Source organism: Cupressus sempervirens, chromosome 6, assembly GCF_028749045.1.
Source record: "Cupressus sempervirens isolate cs-2001-9-10 chromosome 6, ASM2874904v1, whole genome shotgun sequence".
NCBI classification, from domain to species: domain Eukaryota; kingdom Viridiplantae; phylum Streptophyta; class Pinopsida; order Cupressales; family Cupressaceae; genus Cupressus; species Cupressus sempervirens.
In genome coordinates this window covers 561,487,163-561,500,746 of record NC_143123.1, presented here as the reverse complement: position 1 = coordinate 561,500,746, position 13,584 = coordinate 561,487,163, and the positions used below count along the sequence as shown (strand labels likewise).

Here is a 13,584-nt window from a genome sequence, read left to right as displayed (position 1 = left end):
GAGAATTTTGTTATTATTGGACCCCAATGTTGCATGCCAACATTACCAGGTTTTTGCAATTTGAAATTTTAGTGTGTGCATACTGCATTGTATACAGTTGTCATTGTTGTCTTACTTTGCACAATAAAATATAGAAGGAAGGATCTGCACTTTCAACTCCCATGCATTGCTATATATTTCATATTCTGAACAAAGGAAAAAATCATATATTCAAAAAAACACAGAAAACACATAAAACTTTCAATACACAGAAAATTCATCGTTCAATATAGTTGAGTGTAAGCCAACAGGGCTCATGACACTATGTTTATAAAGTGTACACACTATATTTGGCATGAAATAAGAGAATCATTTTTTGTTTTGTTTTTATTCCAAGGTACTGGTTACACCCTTAACACTTCTTGCACCCTTGGCTGTGGATATTTAGATATGGGTTTGCTTGGGGTTATGCATGGGTATGCTTGGGCTATGTACCTAGGCATACTAAGGGTAGCCAAAGGCATTGAGCACCAAAGAGTAACAAAATAAGCTATATTTTAACACTTTTTTTTGCACACAATACCCCTAAAATGCCTCTAGAAGCACCAAGTAGCTCAATACAAGAATTTTTGTGCTCTCTTCACTCTCTTTTCTCAGTTTGATATTTTGAAGGGCAGTTGATAAATGACATATGGCATAATATTGAAAGTCTGAACTATGAATTGTCATTTATCTTTATCACTACCATTTTGGCATCTCTCATTGATCAATGATGAAGTATCTACTATAGATTGTATTTAGTTTTATAATTATGTATTTTTCTTTAGTTTAAATATTGGTATGTATAGCCACACAGTACCCAAGCATATTGCATGTAGGGGTAAAAAATTTCTGTACCAGTAGACTCAGATCTTGTACCCATTCCCAAACCTGTACTGGAAACATAGTTTTTTATCTATTATATGATTTTATTAGTTCCCAGAGGTTATGCCAAAATTTTCCCATTTTAAAACCAAGTAATTGTGTTCTAATTACATGTTTGCTACACCATGTCAATGTGTGCAAATGGAATGGCTATGGTCTTTGTAGTTAAGATTGTATTTCATTGTAGTGTCTTGTTATCTTTTTGTTCTCTTGAGGGGTGAATGCACAAAGTTGGGTCGCAATTCCGCAGAAGTCAAATCCGCAAAATGAAACTTCTTAGAAACGGGTACCCGATTTTAAAAAACGGGCACCCATTTTTGGTTTGGGTGCCCGACCCTAAATTTAAAAAACGGGCACTCGTTATTTTTAAAAATTGGGTACCCATTTTTTATTTTCAAAAAATGGGCACCCATTTCTCAAAAAAAGAAAAATTTAAATTTTTAAGAAACAGGCACCCATTTTGTAAAAATAAAAAATGGGTACCCGTTTCTTAAAAATTCAATTTTTTAAATTTTCGATGGATTTTACATGCCGCTTTTAGCTTTTCAAAACAGGTACCCATTTTTTGAAATTCAAATAATAGGTGCCCGTTTTTTACAACATGAGGCGGGATTTTTTTTTCCTGCCTTGGATTTTGGTTTGGGACAAGCTTGGTGAGACCAAGCCTATGCCTTGGCCTCTTAAGATTTGGCTAAGGCATTGAACTGACAAATTCATGCCTTTGCCATAATATTTAGAGGGTCTTCTCTATCAAATTTTTTTACGAAACAAAAACCCATTAGAGCTCTCACTGTCCTGATTTCAGAAATATAAATTTTATAGAGTTATGTTTTTATTTACTATTTTATTATTATTTTTTAATCAAAGGTGGCACCTAAATGTAAAATAGCAACGTTCACTAAAACTTTAATAACTTTTATATTTTATATTTTTTCTTAAATTAATTTATATGTCATCAATCTACATTCAATTCTTTTGAAGTTAAAAATTTTTTTTTGAAAAAAGTGAAATTTTGATCAAATTATGGTGTCCATACACAAGAGGTTAAAAAATTTTCTTTTATAGCCAATTAAAAATTAATTAAAAAAAAATATTCATTAAAAAATTCAAGAAAAAATTCTCATCAATCTTTGGTGTGTTAGGTAACTCCATTTAAAAGGATTCACAAAAATTCATTCATTTGTGTCAAATTATGATGTCAGTACACGAGCGTGGTATGGTCTTGAAACATACATTTTGAAAAAGTGGTTTTTAAAGATCCATACCAAAAAAAAATCTATCATATGGGTATACAAATAAATTACATATTCAAAAAGAAGATTCCAAGCACTACAATTTTTATTTCTGAAGTTTTTTTATATTTAATCTCTAAATGGCTCAAATTTTTGCATCAATTGACAAAATATTTGAAAAACAGGGAAAACACTTCCACTTTTTGGCCAAAAGTGAGACCCAACTTCTTGCACTGACCCTGAGTTATTTTTGTACGTACTCTTTGTTTTTTTGCATTTGCAGTTGTTTATTTACTTTTCTCATGGTTTTTTAAGATGCCTCTTTGTTCATAGAATCTTGATTGATCATTCAATACATAATATAATTCATTGTTTTAATATTTTTTTTTCATAAAGAGTTCAGCCTTGTATGGTGAGAGATGCTTCATTCTTCTCAATGTATACATTGTTATACCAAATGTCACATGCAGGCCTATTTGAAAATCTAGATTATGTGGTTTATAATTGAAGTTGCACTGCCTCCTATGGTTTTTTCACATTTATTTATTATTATTCTTAGTGAGAATGCCATATGTAATACTTTTAACAGTTGCGTTATATAGCATACTTTATTCTGTTGCTGTCTGGCTTTTTTCTTTCACTACTATGAGTATATTTATCTATATTGTTTAATTGAAGTTCTTATTCTTACAATCAACCATTACATTGCTTTAAGTTTTAACTGTAAATAGCCAAAAAATGTTTGCATTTTCTTTCTTTCAATTGATCTATAATTAGCTAATCATTTAATATTTTACATTCTTCTTTCAAAAAGTACTTGATCCACCTCCTTGAGAAACTATTGAAGATGCTACAGATATGTTGTTTTCAATAGGTGCTCTTAAGGTATCATCTGATCACAGGAAAAAGGTTGAACCAACACTATATGGTCAATTTCTTGGAAATCTACCACTTTCCTTGGATGTTTTAATGCTTGTCATTAAGTTTGGCCAATGTGGGTTTCTTAGAGAAGGTGCTGTAATTGGTTCTTTGATGGATTCACAACCAATGCCTATAGTGCAACCATTTGGCGAGCAATCATTGGTATGGTTATTTATAGACCAGAATACATATTGTGCTACAAATTTTTAAAAATATCTTTAAGTTTGAATGTTCTTGTCCCAACACTGTCTCTCATTTATCAGTTTAATAGCTATGTGGAGAGCTATTACAAGGAAAAACATGGACCTTCTGGTACCGCACAAAATGAAACCACATTAACAGCAAATCTCTGTGTAGTTCAGTTTTGGTAGCACATTTCCAAAGTAATTATGGTTATATTTTTACTTTCCTATTCTATTTAATGGAATCTCCGTGCACTATTAAACTAAGATGAAAAAACAAACACATAAATTAAGTAGATTTTTCTTTATATATATTTCTGAATGGAAACCATAGGATGACACAATCAGATCTTCTATTTCAGTTTTTTTCATAAGCTAATGGATTTACATAAGAAATGTTGCTTTTTGAGATAAAATAGAATACCATTACTTTAACTTTCACACCATAAATAAAAACATAATGGAAATTTTAGAGATAGAAATGTGTTTATTCATTCCTCGAAACCATGTGGATACTACTTATTAATAGTAAAATAATTAGTAGTTTTCTTTGTTTCATTATCATTGCTTGTATCATCATTTGAGCTACCACTGTGGAAATACACCTTCCTTGATTTCTTGGTGTCATTGTATACAACACAGTTTTCAGACTCAGAACTAGATGATGCATCCCTTTTTAGTTTACGTCTATCTCTAGTTCACTTTTCACATAATCATTGTTTCAAAATAAGCTTATCCTCCTTGTCCCTGTGTTTCATCTCTTCCTTAAGTTTACAGTATCGCTCTTCAACTGCAATGATGAAGACACACATTAATTAATAGGTAATAAAAAAACTATTTGAGTGAAACTTGTACTACATAGTTTCACAAATTCAAACATATAAAGAGCTACCAGATAGACCAACAAAACACACTTATATGGTAAAAAGGTATAAAGAACCAACAGTTCCAAAGGATAACCGAGTATGGCATTATAATAGCATTGAATACAGTGCGGAAGTAGTATATGGGTTACATATTATTGTTGCAGGGAGGTAGATTCTGTTAACATAAGAGATGGCTACAAATAGGGAAGCCTTTGATAAAGAAATATCGAGCTGCAAATAACCTTATCAACTTGATAATAAAACCAATAGAAAATCACATAAGTAATTGTCTTCTATAATACAAGACAATTGTCTTTGTCTTGGATAATATGATAGCAATTATCTTTGCTAATATAATACAAGATTAATTGTCAAAAAAAGTAATTGCACCATTAATATTAAATCTCCATCTTGAAATGTTCGGTATGTCTAAGATGTAGCACTTGGTTCAATCTATATATAAGAATGGATTGACAAGTCTAAAGAAAACCATGTGGCAGAGATTTATCTAAAGAAAACCATGGTGGCAGAGATTTATCAAAGAAGGATTTCTTTGAGTAGGAGCAGTGGCAACCTCATGTATGGGCTGCATATTTATTTAATCACACACACTGTATAACAGGGCACTCATGAATAATTTCTTATATCTACCCAAGACTTAGTCCTAGAATTTGCATGACTAAAATGGGAACATATCCTATGTTACGTGAGAAAAATCCTTAAATCCACCTTAGGATATGCTGTTGCCTAGGATCCAACCATAAGATAGAACAATTGCCATGATAAAGGTAAAAAATAATACATTGACACACACAATTCATATTCTTACCACTAATTTCATGTTAGATTCATCTACATCACAAAAATAAAGTAATTAAAGACTAAATCTTAGCATAAACAACAATATAGATTAGTATAAAGACAAATTAATGTTCTAGAATTAAACTTTCTTTCATGAAGTTATCAACATTAAACATGATAGTGTGTGCATTGCTATGGTTGCTCTCTTTATGCTTCTGTGGTTTCATGGCATGAATAGCTAAGTTCTAGTTCAATGCTTAATTTACTCTATTGTTATTACTAAAAGCATGTGATTCAATTAGACATCACAACATGAATAAATCATATATGAATTGATGTCTTTTAAGGAAGGGTGTGATTTAAATAAAGCCCCATGGGAAAGGACGTGCCTCTTCCCCAACCAAGAGGAAGTATAAATGTGTTGGAAATATCCACCTCTATTGGCATCAAAGAAAGTCAGCAGCAAACCACGACAGGGAGGAAGTCTGAGGAAGATCGCTGAAAGGTAAGACTAATTCTGAGATTTTTGAGCACAAGATCTTCATATTGCTATTTAAAAATTTGAACACAAGTTATTTAAATTGCTATTTATATGTAGGGATACACATAAATGTATCTAGTGTGTAAATTATTTCACTTGATCTCATATCAATCTGGATAAAATGCATAAATATTAAAGTGTGTTTGCATACTAATCAAATGGAGTACACACACACACACACACATCTGGAAGATATAGACATAAAGAAACAGAGGGCTTTGTGTTAGATATTCATGCTATACAGTAAGACCATAATTCACATACTGTAATTAGATCTATGTTAATATATTCAATATTTGTGATTTATAATTGTATGATGTGAAAGTATGTTTATCAATCCAATCACAATAATGATGGGGTGGGAGGAAAGGGCAATCAGGGAGAATGGTGGGGCTTCACTAGGTACACCACTTCATTAAAATATTAGGCCAAGAGGAATGAGAGGTTCCACTCCTAGACCTAGGGTTAAGTTAGGGCACCCTGTTGTAGTCTTTCCCTAACCTATAAGGTAGGGTTTATACAATAGCTAAAGGACCTTAGCTATGGTGGAGGGACTAAGATAGAATGATGAAGGGGAATGTCATAATGATTCCGCTAGGTACACCAAACTAATTAGGCATGGGGCCAAGGGAGAGAGTATTTGCCTTGAGGCCTAAGGCTGTGACAAAAAGGGCACCTCATCATATCTTCTTATTCATCACTCACTATAGTTATGGCCCATAAAAGTTTATATGCTACAAATATTTTCTTACCATATGTCTAAGTATATAATACATCTGCATATCTTTTTATTTATACACGAGTTATTAACAATTTAATTAAGCTTTATATACATTTATACTTATTTCATGGTTGCAATATTTATATTTAACCATAATGAAAGGGATTTCCTACTTGGTAAGATAAGTTTCTAACCCTAGTTTTTGCAATGGTGTTGTGGAATCTGAACTTGTTTGTGTTTTAGAAGAGACATTACAGTTGGTCACATCAAATGATTCTCTCCATCCTCTTTGTTGTCACCTCTTGTATAGCTCACTTGAGATCCCTTTGAGGACATTCATTTCCATCGTTTGTGAACTTAAATTCCATACTTCAATGTTTCTTTGAATACTCCCCTAGAGAATGCAATCATTATAATGTTGAGTTGCTTGATAGTTTTTGTGAATGGGATGACTAGCATTTAAACCTTCAAATTCTTCTATCTTCAAGCTTTTCTTCCTCAACAAACCTTTTATAGTGTCATAAATTGTATACCCTTCACAACTTTACACTCTATTTGGAACCTACTTTAGTTTTCTTTCCTTTATAGATCATTTTAAACCCACTTACCATCTATGTTACCCTATAATTTAATTGTTAAACATGCAACTTCATCATCGTCAAATGTTAATTCTAAGCCTAAGTCTTCTGTTTCAGACCAAGACACATCATGACCCATTTTTTTGGTTCATTTCCCTCCAAAAGGGGCCCAAATTGCTAGATTTGTGAGTTCCAACCTCCACCATTCATGATTTTTGCATATTGAGTAGCAACCTACAAGCATTCTCCATTTAAGTATGGACTCATGTTTGACATGCTATTGCATTAACACTTGCAGGACTTCCATAAAGAGCATTACATCCACAACTTCAGGTGAAACTCCATGGGAGGGTTTCATATCTATGGTATAATAATTTCATTTCAGTATTTCATTATTGCTTTGTTGCTATCCTCCCTAGGACACATATTTTCATCATAATAGATGTCATGGAGGTGGGAACACCAACATTGGATTTGACTTAGGCAAGCCCCCATGCAACACGACTATATTTCCCCTTTTTTTTGTGAGTGCAGGTTCAGATCCGACAACAAAGATGGTACAACAGAACAAAGAAGATTGTTACAGTTTGCAACAGACTTTGAACAAGCCAAAAAGCTCAAACTAATTTACTCAGAATCCCCATCCTGCTATTCTAGGTTGAAATTCTAGGGGACATCATTGCAAGCCTCTTACAGTAATACAATTCATCTATGTCAGTTTCAGATACCTTCAAACTAGGGCACCCAACACCTATGTCCAACACTTTCCACTCCATTTTTGAGATCTAGGTTCCTCTTTGCACAACAATCCCAAATCTAGCCTAAAATTATGTTTTCCTTTTCATAGTTTGTCGTTGTCCAACACTTCACATTTCATTTTTTGAGATCTAGGTTCCTCTCTGTATAGCTATACCAAAGCTAGTTTAAAAATAGTTTATTGTTATTTATCATGTTATTAACATTAGCCCTAGATCTCATACTCACACACTTCATAATCTCAATTCCATTGCAAGAAAGGAATAGAATCCCAACATTAAGCTCTCCTATCAGGACTATAGCTATTTGTGTTCCAATACTGTGCTAAGGAAAATTTAAGATGTTAGTTTGCATCCATATCCATGATCTCATTTCCATATCACCTTCACCAATAAAGTTTTGGGTTGCCCTACCATCAATAAAAATAGTCATCCTCCCCCTTGCTAGCACTCCACAAATGTCAAACCCTTGAAGGGAAGATATTTAGGGGCACCTAAGAGATTAGCAAGCATACTTCCTTGTGACTTCATGTTCTTATGCCTTCAGTAATATGACTGACAAACGTTTCAAATACCACAACTTCATCCTCTGAGTTCAAGTCTTTATCTAACACCACTTCAATGTAATGTATATGTCATTCACCCAAGCATCTATGGTCCAAGAGTTCACGACTCTTTACAAAGGAAACATAACTTCTTTCTCCTAAGCCAATTTGTTCAAACTTCAATTTTGCTTGGTTCTAGAAGTAATGCATTAGGTTGAGAAGATTTTTGATGCATACCAGTGGTGCATTCTTGGCATAAATTTTCTTTTTAGTTTCGATATCAATTTTTGGGCCATGTCTAGAAGACAATTATATGCAGTAGTTGTATGTATTCAACAATCCCAAGTTAGTCTGTATGCTAAGTAGGATTCATATCAATTCCATTAGTTTCAAGTATTCAAAGGCAAATGTTTATCTATATTCCCTAAAAAAGTTAAAGCATGAGATAATATTTATGAACTATGTTCCATCAATATTAACCATGTTTATTTGATCCAATGAAATATGGGCAAATGTAAATTAACCAAAATCTATGCAGCTGATTGCTGAAAAATATACCAAATCAAAAAATCAAATTGGTATGATGCACTCTACAACTTGCCAAACTTCACTTATCCAAAATGATATCTGTAATATCTTAAATGATATGTTGATAAAATTAAAAATCACACCTATGATCTAATTTTTGTGAACACCACCAACTTGCTTGTTTGCAAATGTTGCCAATGGGGCCATTGGATTCCCTTCGTCATCAAAGACAACACACTGGCCAACTGGTTTATTGACACTGATCTTGAGTTTCTTTTACTTTGAGACCCTTGTTGCCAGACTGTAAAATATTTAAGCACATTTGTAAGTGTCAAAGTACAAACAAAAATTGCAATTGCAATTCCCTGACCTAACCTATATCCATTTTGCATACCTCATAGCCTTGGTGTCTCCATCTTCAACCGGTCTATTTTGGGTCAAGAATAGATTATCCCCTTTATCCTCATTTTTGGGCATCAATTCATCATACTCCAAAGATGCAGTATCAACATCCTTATCCCTAACCAACTTGGAATGATGTTTTTTTAATTTTTGGGTTTCCACTTGCTACCTTTAGTAAGACCTCTTCATTGCCATCATCTGCACTGCCATAATCATTGCCAATTCCCTCTCCCTCTTCAATCTCTTTTTCAGGTTCACCCCCCATGTTTTCTAGTTTCTTTCCACCTCTTTTTAAGAAACAGCTTCGAGGAGTAGTTGGGAGACCTAAAGAGACAGAGAAGTCCTCTATGGGTAATTTAGAGATATCAAAAAGTTCCTTATCAGAATGCAAATGGATGGACCATAAATATGTCACAAATGCACGCTGTGCCATGTATTTCAAGATCTGGATCTTTCGATAGAATTCCTACTAGTGGACCTGATATAGACAGCAGCTTGCTTTCATTTGCTTGCATGGTCACCCAAAATAGATAAACAACACATTTTCTTCAATATGATGTATAACATTAAAAATCTTATGTAGACATTTGAAACATGAAGTTTGACCATGAATTCTATGGGAAACTACTTTCAGCTTTCCATCATAAACAATGTACCTTAATTGCTTTAATTGGTATTTTAACTGCTTGGAGCTGGTTCAACATTTTCAATTCTAAAGGCATCAGGAATGTAATAGAACAACCTCCAGCTGTGAAATGAGCTGTACAACCAACACGATGAATATAAGATGGTACATCTTTTGGGCAATCCACCTTAAATTTACAAATAAAAAATTGAAATTAGTGCCGTAGAATGCAACATACAATAGGATTATAATATCATTCGAGCATTTCACTTCAGCACAGATAAATGGCAGAAAGGCATTGACGCCTCTACCTTAAACTTACCTGAACAACCCAATCAATAGATGGAAAGTCCAAGCCTCTTGAAGCAATATCAGTTGCAAAAAGAACATAATGTTGTTCCTCTGTATACTTGTAGAGTACTAGTAATCTTTGAGTCTGTTTCATGCGCCCATGAAGGCATTTTATTGGAACACTAGGACGTAACTTCTTAAAAGCTTCATGAACAAACTTAACCTATACCAAATATCAAATTATTGGAATGAAATCACATCATCTACTATTACCTATATTAAGCTCTCATACTCTATCCCAAACAAATATTTAGGTAACCAAATATCACAAAAGCGGTGCAAGAAAGAGTTATTGAATCCAACCTGCTTGCAACTTGAAAGGAATACCAATATCTTTGAATTGAGATGGCTCTTAATGAAACTCCATAGCATATCAAGTTTTTGTGAGAGAGGAACAATAATTGCAATTTTTTGTAGGTGTGCTAGAGTAGCTACTATAGACTTAGCGTGGACAGCTATATACTCAGGATCTTTTAAACTAAGCCTTGCTAGATCCTACACTGGTTGTGTCTGAGTTGTAGAGAACATCAAAGTTTAACATTTTCTTGGTAGTTGTGATAGGATTGCATTCATTGATTTTGAGAATCCCAAATCCAAAATGCGATCTCCCTCATCAAGCACCAACACCTATTGTTAACCACAAACAGTATAGTGTATATCAAAATAGACTCATCATAAAGATAAAGAGATGTTAGTTAAGAGTTTTAAATTACAACATTTTCTTATATGAAACTTTAATTAGAAAGCAGGTTGTGTAACTCCTAAATTCAACAAATTATCATGCAACTTGGTCATTACATGCATATAGTGAGCCTTCACATCTTTGCTGCACAAGTATAGCCTTGCCTAGAATTACATATACAATATTTTTAATTATTTAAATTTCATCCCCATCATAGTAATATAATAACTTGCAAATCAATTTTTTTTTTTTATCCTTTATCATTTGCAAATTTGTCATAAATAGTCTAAAGAGAACTTTGAAATTGTAACCTGGAGTTGTGAACAGTCAAAGAGGGGAGTCTCATCCATGTGCTAAAGCAACCACCCTGGTGTGCAGACCAAGGTGTTGAGGGCATTCACCCTTTCTTTTTCCATGTCTACATCTTTTCGCCCACCAATTAAAAGGCCTCCACTTATAGTATGGTGCTTTCCCACTTTTCGTAGCACCTCAAAGATCTGAAGTGCTAGCTCTCTTGTTGGTGAGATAATAATAGCACCGACACCATCAACAAGAGACCACCTTAATTGGTAAAGTTTTTCAATCACCTGAAATAAATGTTAGCATCATAATTATGGAAAAGAAAGCACCAAATTTATCTAATACAACATAAAACTAAACCATGATATGCAGTGAGACATTGTCAAATTCAAAAGAGCCACATCCATGTGTAATCCACACTTTTCAAGCATATAAGTTGTTTGATACATGCTTGAAATATCTTTTAGCAACAAAACATAATTTTTGACACTTCAGTTATTTTCATTATTATATACAGGTGTGAAGCCTGGTTTTCATTATAATATATAGGTGTGAAGCCTGGGTTTGTAGCATCTTCTATAAGACTCAGAACAAAATTGAGTAAATTCAAAAGCATACTACAACCTACAACATCAAACTAAATTATAATATTTCACAAGCGAATCATACTTTTGCGGTGTCTAAACCCATGATTAGACACATTGACTACAAACCTTGTTAACATTCTTGTACCCATACTAGAATCTTGGTATTAAATCATGTCTCAAGCTGAAGTGGTGTTATTTGCATACCAAGTTAGCAACCTTTTGAAATAAACTTTAAAATATTTACCTATGTCATAAACTAACCAAAATATAGGAGTCAATGGGCAATTTAATCAAATTCCTCAACCTTGCCATTAAATTGTGTAAATGAAAAAAGAAACTAATTATAAACGGTCTAAAATTTCTATCATGCCCAAAAGTTTACTCAAGGACATGACAAAACACAAATTGTTGAATAAATGTGATTCTATTTACCTAATACGCCATGCAAAGACTGGCGTGATGCGTGATGCTTACATGCATCAAATGAATGATGATGTTGATGCCTCACTCGTGAGTAGAAAAATAAGAAAGTATTTATTTTTGGCTCATTAACTTTGTTGCACATATCCTATTCGATAAAAATGGTTTGATGTTGGGGTTACAAATGCTAAATGACCATTTTTCGAACTAACTAAAGATAACCACTTGGTAACCCCTACATAGCTATACCTAGAATTTCACCTTTGGTGAATTTTTCATTTCCTTCCAATAAAAATGGTGAGATGGTACATGGTTGATTAAATGCCATTGCGACGTCCGCCACAAGCATTGCGACGGGGTCGCTATGGCGACGATGCCAACTGCCATTGCCATGATTGTGAGAAGGTACATGGTTGATTAAATGCCATTGCAACGTCTACCACAAGCATTGCAACATTTGCCACAAGCATTGCGACGGGGTCATTGTGGCAACGACACCAACTGTTGTCACTATGCTTGTTGTGGATGTCGCAATTACAATGTTTGCCACAACCATTACGACGAGGTCGCTGTGGTGATGATGCCAACTACCATCGCCATGCTTGTGAGAAGGTACATGGTTGATTAAATACCATTGTGATGTCTGCCACAAGCATTGCGATGGGGTCACTATGGCGACGACGCCAACTGCCATCATCATGCTTGTTGCGGATGTCACAATTACGACATTTGCCACAAGCATTGCAATGGGGTTGCTGTGGTGTGATGCCAATTGTCATTGCAATGCATGTGGCGAACGTCACCATTGCGACATCTGCCACAAGAATTGCAATGACAGTTGGCATCGCCGCCACGACCATGTCGCAATGCTTGTGGTAGACGTTGCAATGGTGATGTCCGCCACATGCGATGCGACGACCGTTGGTGTCATCACCACAGCGACCTCGTTGCAATGCATGTGGTGAACATTGCCATTGCGATGTCGCCCAAAAGCATTGTGATGACAGTTGGCATCGTCGCCATAGCGACCCCGTCGCAATGCTTGTGGCAGACGTCGCAATGGCAATGTCTGCCAGATTGAATGCGATGGTCGTTGGCATTGTTGCCACAATGACCCCATCGCAATGTTTGTGGCAGATGGCACAATTGTGACATCCAGTGTCACAATGCTTGTGGCAGACGTCGCAATGGCGACGTTCGCTACATGCATTGCGACGACCATTGGCGTTGTCACCATAGTGACCCCGTCGCAATGCTTGTGGTAGACGTCACAATTGCAACGTCTGGCACAAGCATTGTGACAAGGTTGATGTCACAATAAAGTAGTTGTATAGCGACGAATGGGCATCGTAATTGCGACGACATAGGATAGACATCATAATTTGTGACTAAAAAACAATGACGTCTATTACTATCATCATGGCGACACATTACTATCATAATTATGACACATAGCCGTCGTAAATCAATGCCAAATGTATTAGTGACAAGATTGATGCTTTCTTTGAAATGATCCAAGAACTCACGTAACATCATATTATCCACCTAATAAATTTCATTGAATGTAAATAGTCTTTTCTTAGTTACAACCCTTCTTTCCACCATAGTGGCTCAGTGCACCTACATACACAAAGAACTTGAAAA

The 13,584-nt window shown here is 34.6% G+C and overlaps 1 pseudogene; it reads right to left on the bottom strand.

Annotated features, from left to right (window-relative positions):
- Nucleotides 1-3,753: 3,753 nt before the first annotated feature.
- Nucleotides 3,754-13,040, bottom strand: LOC149553506 (DEAD-box ATP-dependent RNA helicase 32-like; annotated as a pseudogene).
- Nucleotides 13,041-13,584: the final 544 nt, after the last annotated feature.